At 42.4% G+C, this 14,207-nt stretch overlaps 1 protein-coding gene across 1 annotated transcript in view; it reads right to left on the reverse strand.

The window, feature by feature from the left end:
• The window catches only part of LOC126355737 (protein white-like), a 402,551-nt gene that overhangs the window by 169,738 nt on the left and 218,606 nt on the right, over window positions 1-14,207 (reverse strand). The gene's annotated exons all lie outside the window — the stretch shown is intronic.

A 14,207-nucleotide genomic window follows, 5' to 3' on the forward strand; every position in this document is an offset into this window, starting at 1 on the left:
TTTGGTGGCATTTTAAGATCTGTTCAAGTACCTCGGTCTAGTTTGGTTTTTGAAAGTTACAAGTACCGATTTTTCTGGCGAAATCGGTAACCCACAGTTATGTAAAGTTTGATCCATGACACCGATCACCTTGGATAGATCACACACAGCCTGAACTATCCAATTGGTCGATACATACAAATGTTATCTGCATACTGGAGTATTTTAACTGGAGAAGTGATAATTCTGTCCAGCTCATTAGTATGTAGTACAAAGAGTATGGAACTAAGGATAGCTCCTGGTGGAAGGCCTGTTGTAAGATGACATGGTCCAGTTAATTTATTTCGGAACCTTACCAACATGTGTATGTCAGCGAAGAAGGTGCTGATCGCACAAGTCATTTGTGCTTTAATTCCATTGGTTTCCGACTTCCGTAGCAACACAGTTATATGAACATATCATATGCTCCAGCTTTATCCAGGAAGATAGCTGTTACGCTCTCTACTCTTGTTGTTGCGTCATAAATATCTGAGGTTAAGATACTTATATTGACTGCTGCTTTCTTGCCTTTTATAAACCCATAATGATTCGATGACAGTATCTGATTTGATTCCAACCACCATTCCAAACGATTTTTTACCAGGTGCTCTAAGGATTTGCCGATACAGGAAGATAGAACAATACGTGTGCGTGACTTTGCCTGGTCTTCATCTTTAAGTAGTTTCAGTATAGATACCACTATTTGAGCTGTCCAGCTTTTTATTACTGTGAACTTCACCCTTGATTGGTTAAATATCTGTAACATTTTTCTGAGTGCTACCTCTGAGAGATTTCTTATCATCTGCTAATGTATACTGTCCTTACCAGGTGTGTATATATCACCCTCTTTTTTAATGCCCTTCATCAGTTATTAGTAAGAAATAGGAACCACAAGCAGGTGACTGTGATTCCATTGCTCTGGGGGGCAAAAGTCTCCAAGCCATGCGTCATTTAATAGCCAACGCGTAGTGGAGTTCTTGCTTTTGAAAAATCTTAATTTCCTACAAGTGTCAATGGCAATAACATCTTTATTTACAGATTCACAGACATTTTGACAGCTACTCTTTTTACAGTCTTTCAAACGCCTTCAATCTGACGCTGCTATTTTCCGATATGCAATGGAGCTTTCTACATTCTGTTGCTTACAGAATTTACTGTACGTAAATTTGCACCGTGCTACGGCTCTAGAGCACTCTGGTGTCCACCAAACTGGGGGACGTTGCGTAAGAGCTATGACGTTCCTTGGCTTCGAATTAAAGCTGTTGTAGGGTCTTCAGTACTTGAAATTAAGTGTTGTTAGGCGTCTTTTGGAGCTAAGAAATTAGTGAAAGATTGAAACTTCGCCTGGATGTAGCAGTGTACTTCGGTCAGTCATCTTACTTGATTTTCCACCTGCTCTTTGCGTAGGTAACCTTCTTCTGGACTTACAGGTGAATCTATGGTGATTTCCAGAGGGAGATGTGCCCAGTCAAGAGGGTCTCGTTCGACTGTACACTCCGTTACACGGTTGAAGTCAGCAGAACTCAATATCAAATTGACGGCCGACGGTCATCCGTTTAGGTTATGTAACATAGTAGGAGCGGCAACGTTTAGAGGAACGAAGTTGAGATTTTCGAGAAGTGTGACCAATTCTGTGACATTGGCGTCGTCTACTTCACCACCCAATAGCGAGTGGTGAGCGTTGAAACCTGCTCACATAAAAGAAACAGCGTTTGAAGCTGGAAAACAATCTGATTCAGTAAAATATTTCCTGTTTTACGAGAAGGTGGTTTGTAAACAGTGATAATGGTCAATGCGCCGTTAGGAGAATAATTTACGACAGCCACTGCTTGGAAGTCTGTTGATCTAATGTTAATGTCCATTTTTTAAAATTTAATTGTCTCTGTAATTAAAATATCTACTCCTTCTCATTTCCCACATCTACCTCTTTTATAACTACTATACACCATTTGAATTGTATTCGCTGGGTTTGTTGAAACCAATTTTCGCAAATATAAGCTACCGATATGTGGTTGCTGCTAAGCTCAAGATAAAGACTTCCTGTTTTCAACATTGCTGACTGTGTATTCTACTGGAGTACTTTAAAAGCCATTGTCAGATTTGGTGAAGTGTTGAACGCATTACGTATAACAACCTGTGTCGTTACCATGCCTGTTTCGTTTTTAAGAGACAGAAATATCTGCATAATTAAAGCAGAAAGGTTGTTAATGGCAGTTTCTCGATCTGTATGAGATGATGCAAGAGGAGGAGGAGTATATGGTTTATTCATATTGAAATCTGTGACCCTAAAATTCATGCAACATACCAGAAGAAATAACATTTATTATGCCCGTAAATGGTGTACAGTTTCAAGACCTGGCAGCTGGAACCAACATAACTACATGTTTAGTTACCGGCTGTAACCTTTTGTCCGCCAGGTTCAAACCTGCTATTTTCTCATATACTTCAGGCTAGTCGGTTGGAGAGAGCTCTTGTGTTGTAGAAACATCGCCTGTAAACTGCGCAAATGATGGTCACAGTGACGAGGCGACGGTTGCGTAAAAAGCGCCTTTGGCTCAGTTGGGCATTGCTTCCATGTGTTGCTCGTAAAGTGAGAAACACCCATTAGTGGTGACGTGGTTTCCGTTGCAATGAAATCACTTGCGACCTCCAGGAAGTGAGCACGGCGAGGTTTCATCAGCTCCCGCCCATTTGGCACAGAGAGCGGTACTACGACACTGCGAAGTAAAATAGGAACATCTAAGGCAATTGTGACATTGCAAAATAGACGACGAACTGTTCAACTGGGCATCGAATACTTTACAAATATACACACTGAAGAAGTTGCTCAGATTTAAATGTTACAACACACTTCTGCGTAGGAGTATTCTCACTCTCCATTATTTATTACTTTTTTCGTCAACATTCATACGTCAGTTACAAAAATTCCTACTTTATTTCTGCAACGACGTCCTCGTAGGATAACGCAATAACATTACGGCTAGCTCCGCACCTCTTTGATAGGAAGCTATTTTTCTCTCAAAAAACATCAAGAAATTGTAAATGTTTTGCGGACTGCCTAGTTTTGGTTGCAATTTTATATCGGTTTCTCTCACTAACTAAGATACAAACAGTTTCATGTCTTAAGTTACTTTCTGTAATCAACTTCCTACCGAGGGCCTTCGGATGTAATTTTCCTACATCACCATTTCCTCCCTCTACAAAGACGCCATAGGGACCCATGTCTGTTGGTTTATATGTATTATCTTTACTAGCTTATTTTCTGTTGCTAATAGGCTACCCATTACCATTCCTAACTCCTGTATTTAACTTCACGTTACTCTCCACGTTTACAGCTTCCACAGTGTATGCGACATTATCAATATCTACCGTATCTACATCCCCTTCAACATTTCTACTGATCTTTTCACTTGCCTTTGCCTTCTTCGATGCAGTTGCTTCCGGAGGTGTTACCTGTTGGGTTGACGGTGATCGGTGCCTTACCTTTTGTCTCTGGACATTGTTTCTCAGACACTCAGCCGACTCACCGGAACATGATTAATACTAGTCAACCTCCATTTGATAGTTCTGAGGACAGTGATCTTGAGAGCACATTTCTATGGTATCCATTTGACGGCGCTGTGGCCGAGCGGTTCTAGGCACTTCAGTCTTGAACCGCGCGACCGCTACGGTAGAAGGTTCGAATTCTGCCTCGGGTATGGATGTGTGTGATGTCCTTAGGTTAGTTAGGTTTAAGTAGTTCTAAGTTCTAGGGGACTGATGACATCAGATGTTACATCCCATAGTGCTCAGAGCCATTTGAACCATTTGGTACCCAATTTATGCTATTCTGTAATTACCACTGTTGAAGAAAGGTGCATTAAGACTGTTTCGTTGTCGTGACACGTATGCAAAGCTATAGCCGACCCTTGGTCTGTGTCGTCTGGGATCTCATTTTTATTCGTCTTTACTTTCCATTTTAAAAGATAGCTGCTGAGAGAAATCTCCCAGCGACGATATTTTAACACTTATTGCTAACGATTGGTAAGCAAAATATACAAAAGATTCACCAAGAACGCTCGGTAACAGTTCCACGAAACATTTGTTGGAAACGGTGCCAGCCACCGCCCGGAGCACATGCCTCAACTGCCAGCAACTAATCTTTCGTTATCTGTCGTTACCTGAATTGTCGAGAACTTTTTTTTCACTGCAGGCACGCAGTTAAAAGTCTGAATGTTAATAATGAATCAGTCTGTCTCAATATTGTCGTCAGTAATTCGTTGTTAGCCAAAGATTTACAACTAGTTTTGTAAATCACGCTGTAATTTTGGTAATCTCTTTTACTGTTGTCGTTGGTGGTCCTATGTATTCTCTGGCTGTTTCGCAATATTTTGTGTCTCTGCCTGTTTTCTTGATTGACTATTTCAATACTTTTTTATGTATTTTTTGTATTCTAGGTCGATTTGCCCATTAAGTATTTCTAACGGGTAGTTCTGTGTAGGTAAACAGATTTGATGAGCAATTTGATCTCAAAAACAAAAAAAAACTTTATTGAATCATATCAATCAGAAAAGAGGATAGAGACACAAAATATTATGAAGCAACCAGAGATCACACAGGACTACCAATGGTACCAATAACAAAAATCACCGAAGTGACAGCATGCTAAACCATACTAACTGTAACTACACAATATCGCTGGTACATCGGTCAAATAAGCTGTCACATAATTATTAGTCTACAGAAAAGGAAGACAATTTGAAAATCATATCAGATAAAAAGTCATATTTAGTGTAAGTAATTGTTTTTACTCACAGAATCAAGATAACCTGCAGATATCAAACCTAACTTCGTATTAATGTTTTCTATTTGATATTTACCTATAATTTAGAAATATACACAATTTTCTTCCAGATAAGCCGACGCTGGCTATTTATGGAATAGGCCTATGTAACGAACAAAACGATCTGATTTTTCAGGGGTTTTGGAATCGTAATTACATAAAAACGTGAAAATAGATGCAGTCTATCCAAAAGACTATAGATTAAGGAACAGAATCGCATACAGTATGATTTGTGTAATTAACTTAAAATCAGCGGGAAATTTCACTAAAACCAATGGCCTGTTTCAGGGCTACCACGTAAACAACGTTTTGTACAGTAAATGTGCTATGTTGGTGCCACGATGTAAATAAGCGCCGCTGAACTACATTGCACTAGAAGTACCGTTTTACCCACCTTCACGCAAAGTATGAAGTATAATTGTTAAATGCATGGATCAGTATTTGTAACAAAAGCGCAATAACCGTCCGTAAAGTAAATTATTTTTTCTACTTCAGTAGTACATACAAAAACGAGATACTTTAATTATGTTGGTAGCCGAAAATAAATAATTGCTTTAAAAACCACATAATATTTCTACTTTATCTTGAAAGAATTACGTGTGATTTCCTTTTCATGATTACTTTGTCGAGAATACTTTGTAGAGAGTGCACTCAACCCCCGTTACTAAGGGAATTGCTTGCTGCGCTGTCTTGTTCCATTTCTATCCTTTGTTTTGTGCAAAATTGTAAAGCGTGGCACTGAAACAGCAGGAAACCAAAGAGTACATTTGACGTCATAACTGAAGTTAGGTTGAAACCTGATGGTGTTACTAAACTGTGTAACAGTGATTTTTTGTGGGAAGTGTATGTAAATTTCCTGAAAGTACTGAAGTACTGGCGACTGTTTCTCAGACTGCCACAAATTAAGTAGTGAGTTTCTCGTGAGTAAAGTCATGATGATCTCCCACTCTCCTGTAGTTTTATGGTGCTGTACCTATGGAATTACTGTTCAAAGACAGAATTTATGATCCTATTTTTACTTATTTTCTTCATCAAAGTAAATGATGTCCTGTTTTTCAAATCTTAAGAGCGAGGCAATAGCATACAGTCCGAAACTTATTCTAAACTCGTAGAAACGATGGATGCAGTCGTAAAATAATCCATTTCGATTAGTACGATCATGGGCGGACAGTCGAAAGCGGTACCTTTGCCTTTCGCAGGCCAGTACTCTACCATCTGCGTTACCCAAGCTCTCCTGCGAACCCAGCAGAACTATCATTCCTTTCTTCCAGGAGTGCTAGTTCTGTGAGGTTCACAGATGAGCTTCTGTGATGTTTGGAAAGTAGGATATGAGGTACTGGCAGAATTGAAGCTGTAGGTACTGGTCGTGAGTCGTGCTTGGGTAGCTCAGATGGTAGAGCACTTGCCCGCGAAAGACAAAGGTCCCGAGTTCTAGTCTCGGTCCGACACACAGTTTTAATTTGCCAAGAACTTTCATTACAGCGCACACTCTGCTACAGAGTGAAAATCTCATTCCGGCTACTATCTAATTTTCCAAGTATAGTATGAACGAAAATAATAGTCCACACGTAAGGGGAAATTTTGTGTAAAAGGATCGCTTATGATATACGTGTGTATTACACTCGCAAGCATTTACAATGTGCATTGGTACCTTCAGCGCCCATTATTTAGAGAATCGATCTCCCACGTATAAAGCATCATGTTTCGTATACTGATACAAAATAGCAGGTATATTCACTGGTATACACGGAACACACTAAAGTCATTGGATATCACCTACTATCGTGTAGAACCTTCATTTGCCCAGCGTAGTGCAGCAACTCGACGTGGCGTGGACTCAACGAGTCGTTGAGAGTCCGCTGCTGAAGTATCGAGCCATGCTGCCTCTATAGCAGCCCGTAATTGTGAAAATATTGGCGGTGTAGGATTTTGTGCACGAAATGGTCTCTCGATTATGTCCGACAGATGTTCGATGAGATTAACTTCGGGTGATCGGGTGGTCAAATTATTCGCTCGAATTGTCTGGAATGTTCTTCAAGCTAACGCGAAGTATTGTGGCCCATGGTCGCCAAGTAGCCGGACATCACCATTCCCAGTCTATGATAAGTTCATTTGGGCCAGGGGACCCAGTCTCTTTGATAAACACAGCCAATTCCATTATGGAGCCACCACCAGCTTGCACAGTGCCTGCTTGACAACTTGGGTCCATGTCATCATCGGGTCTGTGTCCTACCATCAGCTCTTACCAACTGAAATCGGAGCTTACGTGACAAGGCGATGATTTTCCAGTAGTCGAAGCTCCAACCGATATGTCCACGAGCCCAGGAAAGGCGCCGCAGGCGATATCATGCTGTTATCAAAGGCAGTGGTACCGGTCGACTGCTGCCATAGCCTATAAACGCCAATTTTTGCCACACGGTCCTAATGGATGCGTTCTTAGTATGTCCCCCATTGATTTCTGAGATTACTTCACGCAGTGTTGCTGCTCTGTTAGCACTGACAACTATACGCAAACGCCGCTAATTTCGGCCGTTAAGCGAATGCCGCCGGACACTGCGTTGTCCGTGGTGAGAGGTAATGCCTGAAATTTGATATTCTTGGCACACTCTTGACATATGGACTTCGGAATTTTGAATTTACTAACGATTTTCTAAATGGAATGTCCCAGCCGTCTAACTCCAACCATCATTCCGCGTTCAGTGTCTGTTAGTTCCCGTCGTGAGGCCATAATCACGTAGGAAACCTTTTCCCATGAGCCAACTGAGTACAAATGACAGCTTCGCCAATGCACTGGCTTTGTATACTTTGTGTGCGCATACTTATGCCATGTGAATAAGTGCATATCGCTGTCCCATGACTTTTGTCTCCTCAGTGTATGTGGATACCGTATGCAAAATGTGTTGCGAATAGAGTTGTTAGTAAAGAAGTAATAATTTAAAACATAATACCTGATGCTACAGTTTTGCTGCATAATTAGGGAAAATGAAGTAAATGACAAACTTATTTTCTTTCATCATCTTGTTGGGTATATCACAGAGAAAAAGATTCATCAACGTTTGAAATTATGTGTAAAGTTTGTTGGAAGTCGCTAAGTTCTCTCTTTCTCGAATATTGGATGAGTACAGACTGTAGTGCTTCACTTATTTGATAGTGAACAGTTGGTTATTGCTCTTTATGCTGATTACGACTTCAGTTTTTAAATTCTATTAATAACGGTACGAAACATTGAAAACCAAATTTTTGTTGCCGTTGGAAGTCTTTAGACACTCTACCTGCAACTAAGGCTCCGCCACGGTTTAGTCATTTACTAATATGATTCAGTGAAGTCAAGTCGTTGGTGGTCTCGCTACCGGTGAATTCAATGAAACAAGGTTGTAGTAATACACCGTTGCTCCCGTAAATGGTTCTTATTCTCATATATAGCTTCAGGAATTTCGATATGCTGCAAATTAGTGTTGGAATATGACTGCTGTCGTCGATGCATACACATCCCGAAAGGTAGTCCATGTATTATATACCAATGTTTACCTTTACACTTCATTTTCTTGAGGACTAGTATCATATAACTTAACAGTACTTATTAAAACTGAAATCGGACGATTTCGGAGGTCTAAGAAGACATGTGAATACATCTACATGCTTTTACAAAAATTCGAGCCGTATTACTTACACTATTTTCATTATTTAAGACGCACTTTCCCATTAGGAGTCTTGCCTACCCCACTGAACACTGACACGTAAAACGATTTTATGCATACTGCACAACTTCACTTATAGGCACCTCGTGGTTGTAGTGGAGCCTTAGCAAACAAAATTTTGATAAGAAAACAATGTCTGAAAATGTATCATTTGGATTTAAAATGTATTTTAATATCAGTAGTCTCACAGCAGAGACCAAGGCAACTGACCTCTGTCTCCAAGGCATGGGCCATGTTTCGGGTAATCCTCTTGAGGTTCTACGTGACGAAGGACACCCTGTTCAGAGTCAAGAAAGCGAACTCATGCGTGGAGCACCCTCCAGTAGACCCTCCTAGTTGCGAACGTTCCAGTTTTTTGCAGGATTTGTTGTAATCAGAGGAAAATGGTGGGTCATGTCTCAATTACAAGAGGGACTGACGATGGTGCCCTCTTCCGGGTTACTTATCTACCGTGAAGTGATGGAATTGGAAGTGACCCTGACATTAAGCTTATTTGGGAGAACTTTTTTCTTCAAAATCACTCCCCTGTTTATTAGACAGACACACAAACTTGGCTGATAGTGATTAACGGAAAACATCAACCCTGACTGGTCCTGAAAGTAAGCAGCTCAAAGAAGACGTAAATCGGACGCAACATATTTACTGAGATTTTATATCTGTTGAGCCGTGACGCGTATATCACCATTACCGTTCTGGGAGGAGTGATACTGCAGCGTCAATCTGGTCGGTGTCACTGGTCGCCGGGCAGAGGATTTACAACACAGACAACAAGTCAGTATTTCCGTTTGCTCAAAAACCAAAAACAGAAAATCTACTCAAGTATTCGTTAGTAAATAAGCACTTCAGCATGCCTCAGTCCTCACGTAGGGTCAAAGAATAGTCACACTGTTTACAGAGAAACGACGTGCTCCTAGGGGCGAAATCGACACTTTGCAAATTCTGCAAATTCTGACGCTCTTGTTAGACAAGTCTCGAATTTCCCCTCCGGGCGATGCTCCTCATTCGATACCTGCAGGAATGTCGCTTTGCACGCTGTGTACCGATTTCCAGCAAGACATGTGGCGTCTGTGTATGTGCTCCCTGCAACGAACACCCGTGCCCTTCGTAAAAGCGGTGCCTCCTACGACATAAATCATGAAGCTGCCAGCCAATCGCCTGCAGTTCATACTCCATATAGAACACTGGTATTCACCGTTCTACAGGGTGATGTTTTCCACCGTGTACAATCATTAACAATTGATCGATGAGAGGACCGAAGTTACGTCCAGAAAGGCATGGTTTCCATCCTAGAGACCATTTATTCAATCATACATTGTTGCAGAGACTGCGGTCTAATAATCGCTGCACCATGCAGCCACAGTTGCAGTTACAGTTGAAAATGGTTTCCATGTGCCTCGAGGCATGCGCGCGCAGCATATTCTACCTCACACATTCATATCGGCCAGGTTGCATCCGAACGAAGGTAGCATGAATACGCTGCTCCAATGTCTCCACGTCTGGAATGGGCTCTGCATACACGATATTTTGACATAGCCCCATAACCAAAAATCGCATGGGTTGAGATCCAGTGGACGTACAGGCTATGCTCCTGGACTCCCTCGTCCGATCCTTCGACCAGTGAACACACGACTGAGGTTCGTCCGGGACATTAATGGCAAAGTGGACTGGAGCACCATCATGTAGCAGGCACATAACCCTTCCAATCATCAATGACACTTGTTCCACCAGGGCAGGCAAAGTCGCCCGGAAGAACCCCGATATTTCCGGCCTGTTAGGCGACGTGGAAGGAAGACTGGTCCCAAAATACTGTTGCCAAATATCACGGCCTACACAAGCCGCTTGCACCGATGCTGATGATTCGCTGTCACCATACTATGCGGGTTCTGCCTATTATCTCACAGATGACTGTTACGAAACTGGAAGATACCACTCCGTGTTAGGGTGGCGTCATCTGTGAATATGATGGATGACACAAATTCCTGAATCGTGGTTGCCTTGTGAGGAAACCAGTGACAAAACTGCTCCCGATGTGTAAATTCTGTCTCCAGTAACCCCTGAACTCGCAGTAATTGATAAGGGTAGTAACAAGTGTAATGGAGAATGATCCACATCCTCTTCTGGATCACCGTATACTCGCGGACCAAATGCGTGGTACTGACACAGCGGTCACTTTACACAGTTTTAATCACATTTTCCGCCAAGTTTTGGATCCAAACATTTCGGGTACGCCTTTCGTGATTTCCTGCTTCCTGGAACGAGACTGTCTCAGATAAACGGCGAAACACTGTTGCAAACAGTGAATCCTGTGATTGTTTTCGGTAGGGATAGGTCTCCTGAGACAACCTTTCTGCCCGCCGCCCGTTGTCATTTCCCCATATTTCCTATCCCGCAAGTAAGCAGCATGCGGGCAAGCTCTCGGTTCTAATATGGAACCATTGTGTGCAACACTGTATCACATCCACTACAAGGTGATTCAGCAATACATTAAACAATAGATTTCGAATTGCTATGGCAGGTGACGGCGCTGGGGCGTGACGTATCAGGAAAAGTATCACCCCATTGGAGGAAACCATTCACACTGTAAATTGGTCTACATGGTACAAACTATATTAGACCGCTTTCTCATTATCAAAATATGATTAAATTAACGATCCCTAGCATGGAAATTACACTACTGGCCATTAAAATTCCCACACCACGAAGATGACGCGCTACAGACGCGAAATTTAACGAACATGAAGAAAATGCTGTGATATGCAGATGATTAGCTTTTCAGAGAATTTACACAAGGTTGGCACCGGTGGCAACACCTTCAACGTGCTGACATGAGGAAAGTTTCCTACCGATTTCTCATACACAAACAGCAGTTGACCAGCGTTGCCTGGTGAAACGTTGTTGTGATGCCTCGTGTAAGAAGGAGAAATGCGTACCACCACGTTTCAGACTTTGATAAAGATCGGATTGTAGCCTATCTAGATTGAGGTTTATCGTATCGCGACATTGCAGCTCGCGTTGGTCGAGATACAATGACTGTTAGCAGAATATGGAATCGGGGGGTTTAGGAGGGTAATACTGATCACCGTGCTGGATCCCAGAGGTCTCGTGTCACTAGCAGTCGAGATGACAGGCATCTTATCCACATGGCTGTAACGGATCGTGTAGCTACGTCTCGATCCCTGAGTCAACACATGGGGACGTTTGCAAGACAACAACCATCTGCGCGAACAGTTCAACGACGTTTGCAGCAGCATGGATCATGAGCTCGGAGACCATGGCTGCGGTTACTCTTGACGCTGCATGACAGAAAGGAGCGCCTGCGATGGTGTACTTAACGACGAACCTGGGTGCACGAATGACAAAACGTCATTTTTTCGGATGAATCCAGGATCTGTTTACAGCATCATGATGGTCGCTTCCGTGTTTGGTGACATCGCGGTTAACGCACATTGGAAGCGTGTATTCGTCATCGCTATACTGGCGTATTACCCGACGTGATGGTATGGGGTGCCATTGGTTACACGTCTCGGTCGCCTTTTGTTCACACTGACGGCACTTCGAACAGTGGACGTTACATTCCAGGTGTGTTACGACCCGTGGGCTCCATCGTTCATTCCATCCCTCCGAAACCCTACATTTCAGCAGGATAATGCACGACCGCATGTTGCAGGCCTGTACGGGCCTTTCTGGGTACAGAAAATGTTCGATTGCTGCCCTGGCCAACACATTCTTCAGATCTCTCACCAATTGAAAACGTCTGGTGAATGGTGGCCGAGCAACTGGCTCGTCAAAATACGCCAGTCACTACTCTTGATGAACTGTGGTTTCGTGTTGAAGCTGCATGGGCTACTGTACCTGTACACGCCATGCAAGCTCTGTTTGACTCAATGGCCAGACGTATCAGATGGTTCAGATGGCTCTGAGCACTATGGGACTTAACTGCTTAGGTCATCAGTCCCCTAGAACTTAGAACTACTTAAACCTAACTTATCTAAGAACATCACACACATCCATGCCCGAGGCAGGATTCGAACCTGTGACCGTAGCGGTCGCGCGTTTCCAGACGTATCAAGACCGTTATTAGGGCCAGAGGTGGTTGTTCTGGGTACTGATTTCTCAGGATTATGCACCCAAATTGCATGAAAATGTAATCACATGTCAGTTCTAGTATAATATATTTTTTCAATGAATACTCGATTATCATTTGCATTTTTTTTGGTGTAGTTATTTTAATGGCCAGTAGTGTATGCATTTACCGACATAAGTTCACTAGACCTTTTTTTGTGTATCTTTTCATCGACCAATCCGCAGAGTTTGTGGAGGGTCGAAAATATTACCCTGTACAACTCCTCCTCTGACTAAGGACTGCGGAAATCAGATTCACTTCTCTGATTTGTCCGGAGAGGACTTCTGTAAACCCCAGTGCTTTCCTTCGTACTAAAAGGATCTTGGTTCTCCTGCGCTATGTTATCGCTCTGCTTCCCCGACTTCCAGCACCTGGCTGTTTCTGTGAAATTTCCAGTGGCAGGAGTGCGACTCCCATCGATGATGATGATAATGACGTTTGGTTTGCTGGGCGCTCAACTACGCGGTCATCAGCGTCCGTACAAACTCCCAAGTTCTACACAGTTCAGCTTTTTATACAATCCAATCTAGACACTGTCACGAATGATGACGATGAAATGATGAGGACAACACAAACACCCAGTCCCCAGGCAGAGAAATTTCCGAACCTGAGACCCTGTGATACAGAGGCAGCAATGCTAGCCACTACACGACGAGCTGTGGACGACTCTCACCGACTCATCGGTTTCGTCACCAGGGAGACCGCTGACAGGGCTGTAACTCTGCTGCCTCCCCTCTGCTCTCTTCAAAACAGTAACACATCTCTTCCAATCGAAAACGACACCGCTTCTTTTCTAATCTCCCTTCTTCTAATCGCCGTTTTCACATATACGCGTAACGGTCATTGCGCCCTGGTGTTAGCATCCAGCTCAAATTAATTCCCAGGCATTCAACACTATAGAAAGATGTTAGTATGCAGTGCTAAACGGTATCAACCGGAGAAATTACCAGTTATGAGAATCACCTGTACTAAACCACAATCTTGCATCGAATAAAATACGCAAATGAACTGGTATAAAATTACATGTATGCACGCAGAATATTGCCGCAGTAAAACCAAAACGATATATCTCCAAGTTCCTTTATCTACTAAATCCCCTTACAACCCTAGAATCTTGTAATAGAAATTGTGAAACACACTGTATACGTCAGCATTTTCTTAATATTTTCGAGTGTCTTCATACACTTCTAGAAAAAAATGCTACACTATCACGAATAAGGTCATTTTACTGACACGTTAGCTGACAGTTACTTCATGTAAAGGAGTATATGATAGCAAATTCAGAACAATTGAAACACACATGACACAGTAAAGGATGCCCACCAATACAGGTTGTAGCCCCGCCAGCAGCTACGCAGGTATTTATTCCCTCATGCTAACGAGTGTAAAGGTAGCGAATGGCATCCTGGGATAGATTGTTCCTAGCATCTAGCACGTGTTGTTGCATTTTTTCCTGTGTAGTATAATATTTATAAGTCAACAAATCTCAGGGTATGTAACAGTGTAAATGCAATTACCTGGGGAAATATTAGCAGTTTTAGAATAA

The sequence above is a fragment of the Schistocerca gregaria genome, chromosome 3, assembly GCF_023897955.1.
Source record: "Schistocerca gregaria isolate iqSchGreg1 chromosome 3, iqSchGreg1.2, whole genome shotgun sequence".
Classification (NCBI taxonomy): Eukaryota; Metazoa; Arthropoda; class Insecta; order Orthoptera; family Acrididae; genus Schistocerca; species Schistocerca gregaria.